Source organism: Glycine max, chromosome 5 (genome assembly GCF_000004515.6).
Source record: "Glycine max cultivar Williams 82 chromosome 5, Glycine_max_v4.0, whole genome shotgun sequence".
NCBI lineage: Eukaryota > Viridiplantae > Streptophyta > Magnoliopsida > Fabales > Fabaceae > Glycine > Glycine max.
This window is the reverse complement of record NC_038241.2, coordinates 16576560-16580270: the sequence shown is the minus strand read 5'-3', so window position 1 is coordinate 16580270 and position 3711 is coordinate 16576560. Positions and strand designations below refer to the sequence as shown.

At 30.0% G+C, this 3711-nt stretch overlaps 1 pseudogene; it reads right to left on the bottom strand.

Annotated features, from left to right (window-relative positions):
* Positions 1-398: 398 nt before the first annotated feature.
* LOC106798887 (transcription factor HHO5-like) lies at positions 399-2321 on the bottom strand (annotated as a pseudogene).
* Between the last annotated feature and the right edge of the window lie 1390 nt (positions 2322-3711).

The window sequence follows — 3711 nt, the reverse complement described above, 5'->3', positions numbered from 1 at the left end:
TATGATAACTCACACGTCAAGCTCAAGTCTTGAGTTTTTTAAACAGGCCAAACCATTCAACCAAAAAAAAAAAAAAAGAACAAGTCTAACCAATTTGACCAAAGCCTTGTTCAGCCTAGCTTATTTTCATCCCAATGATAAGTCATTTTTCAGGATAAAAATTTAGAAAAACATGATCATGTTAAGTGTGTCACATTATTAAATATATACATATTTTAATATTTAATTTGAAACTTAAATATGTGACACTCTGTGTTAACATGACATGGATTAAAACAAAAAAAAAACTTACAAAAATAAAAAATAAAAAAATACTAAATTCCAAGATCGAAAAATATATTTAAACCTAAATATTATAATAACTTCGTAACTATATATCTCTCTTAACCATATGCGAATAATAATATATAATTGTGTTCATTTATTTTTAACTGCTGATGAAATAAAATTACTATATTTATATTTGTAATTAACTATATCTTTTTAATGGAAGCTAAGTAGACAAAATGTGAGTGAACCATTATCTTGATTCTTTATTAAATTAAAACTACACCTACCAACAATCTATACCGACATAGCAGAAACCTCTTAAAAGCAGGGGGAGAGAACTTTTAAACCCTGTAAAATCTCCACTGCTAACTCTAGAAGTCTCTCAAATAATTCTAACATGATTGGATTGGATCCCTTCTATTTGTTAGATCTATTATTTTTGTGCTGTAAAATTTTGTGTATTCATATGATATATGTTTATTCTCATGTATCAGAAAACTTTAGAAGCTCATAAAACCTCAGTTCTGGTTCTAGTTGCTAGTGAACCCCTCATTTCCAATTGCGGCAATCTGATTGCTTATCTTCTTCTGTGTCCATGTTGTTGCATTCGGAGCTTGAAAGACCTTTTCCAGACCCTCCTAGGAAGAGAGGACCTTGTGGAGAGCCAGATTGTGACAAGTTTCCCTTTGATTTATTGTCTCGACATTTGTCTTGTACCATCTTGCATAAGCCACTAACTGAAGAACCTTGGAGTCTTTTACAATGAAGCCTGTACTTCTGAATAAACCACAAATTTGCATGAGTAATTGAGAAAAGTAATAAAGGATGAAAAAAATGTTACAAATAAAAGGGATTGGGGCTCTCTCCATTTATTGGTCCCACAGAGTGTATGTTTCTTTCTCTCTCCTACCGGATATTTTTCAGTAAATGGAGAGTTTTTACTCAAACTAGCACTGGAATCCATGCAATGTACGGTTTTTGAAGTAAAAAAAGGAAAAGAAAAAAAAAAGAATAAAATGTTTTGATTTTGAAAGTAAAAATTAAACAGCTGTCCAACCGTTGACACATAATAATGGCTGGACAATAAATTGATAAAGGGTTGCTAATTTAGGTCCTCTCCAAGAAGTTAAACTCTAGAGTCCTATAAAAGATAAAGTATGTAAGTTGAATTTTTTTTTTTTTACTTAATTATTGGGGGAAATATTCACTAACTTTTTGATAATGACTAATTTTTTATAGAATATTTTTTACAACAAATGGTTGAGGGTGATACTATGAAAAGGGATCTATGCAATATGCAGAAGTTTGGTGCATATAAGGGGTGTTGAAATTGTTGATCTCCAATTATTGGAAGTGGTTGAGACTGTCTGTTCTAATATATATATATATATATATTAAGGCTTCACTATTTGGACAATATTCAAGAGGCTAAATAGTGGGTGGTTGGAGGGGGCTAAGCATCAGATGCGAGGATCTTTTACGGTGGCAAAACTGGTATTGTGCTAAGAAGAGAGATTGTGTGTGTAACCAATTAGATGGTATGTGGGTCATTTTTGTATATCAAAGTTTTGACAGAATGGTTTGGGTGAGGTAACATTATATTCACTAACTTTAAGGAAAAAAACTAAATTCATTTCAATTGTTTTTCTTATTTAAATTTTTTATATAAAAAACTAAATATTTAAGGTGAAATTTATCTAAACAATCTAAATAAACTCTCACTTGCAAATGGCTTTTCACTTCATCATTTGTGAGGCCTACGACCTGCATCAGTTCTCTAATCTGCTTTGGAGTGGCCACTGCAGCAAACAAGCCAATTTGAAATAAGACCCACCTTCTTTTTTTCAATTCTAGATGGAAGAATCTGAAATCAAAACAAAGAAAAAGGAAAAGAAAAATGCATCCACCGTTGATTATGCAGATAATATCAAGAATTTTGGATCCCACACTAATTTGCAAAAGAACGAATAATTCACTTCCCCTTCTTAATTTTGTTTAAATGCTAACTCTAATCTACCTTGTGGTCCCCCTAATTGTTGAAGCGCATCACACCGTTATTATTTCATTGCATAGAATGAAGGAGAAGGGGATAGAGATTCATTTATATATATATATATATATTAGGAAATTTCTGATTTGGGACAAAAAAAGATTGAGTGATCGCATTCGGGTCGTCGCGTAACCCCATTAGTGGTAAATGTTTAATAATGTGACTCGAAATAAAGCTCGACGGTTAACAATTTGTGATCAATTGTTTTCTTTTGAAAAATAAAAAAGCAATTGGTTTGTGGTTGACATGGGAATCTTTTGATTCCGTAATATCTGAGCGTATATAATATGGTTGTATTAATTGGTTGGATGAAATTAAATAGTTTTGGATTGGTGTGGTTTCTGGGAGATTCTTTCCTTTGTAGGCTGAGCCTGTTATGGCTATGAGCCAATGCAACAGTTGACCGACACATGTAGAATGCATTTTTTGCATAATAATTGAGACGTCAGACATGGTAATTCGGTCATTCCCGATAAGGTTAAATTAGTTTTGTCCTATCTTCTGATTTATTTTTTAAGTTTTGATTTGTTTTTTTTTTAATTTATTTTGGATTCACATTAAATATAAGTGAATTAACGGTATTAGAAAAAATTAGTGAGATAATGTTAGTATGATGAATGTTTTTTCTGACACTATTAGTTCTAAGATTAAATTAAATCAAATTTAAAAATTAAAGAATCTAATTAAAGCAAAAAAAAATATAACTAAATTGAATTAAAAATTAAATTAGAGAAAAAAAAACAATTTAACCTTCCCAAAATTTCCACTAGTGATTATATTTTTAAAATACTGTATCCTTTGGTTTTAAATTGTAGGATTTGGGGAAAAATATTTCTAATTCTAAATATTTTTATATTCATTTTTGAAATAATTATTATACACGTTAATAATTTTGTTATATTTTATTGGTTATATATATATATATATATATATATATATATATATATATATATATATATATATTGTTATATATAATACTTATACAAGTAAGCGTAGCCAATTGATTATTAAATAATATAATACCTAAAACTTTACATTAACCCCCGTGTTGAAGCTGAATTTTGTAAGTGTTAAAAAAAATGCATTACTCAACTTCCATCAAGACAAATTGATCATTACTCTGCTCTCGTGTTTGGCGTGTTCTTTTCTGCCTAGTTTTTCTTTTTAACAATACGACATTACGTCAAGGTTTTAGGGATATTTCGAGAACCGATCACCACGTTTTTCTTCACCTGTTTTATAGTCCTGTGCAATAAACGATCTTTGAAGTAAAAAAAGAGAGAGAAAAAAATGTAAAGTGTTTAAGTTTAAAAAGAAAGTAAAAAAAAAATGCAGATTCTCACATGTGGAGACCATTTAGGGATATTTCGAGAACCGATCACAACGTTTTT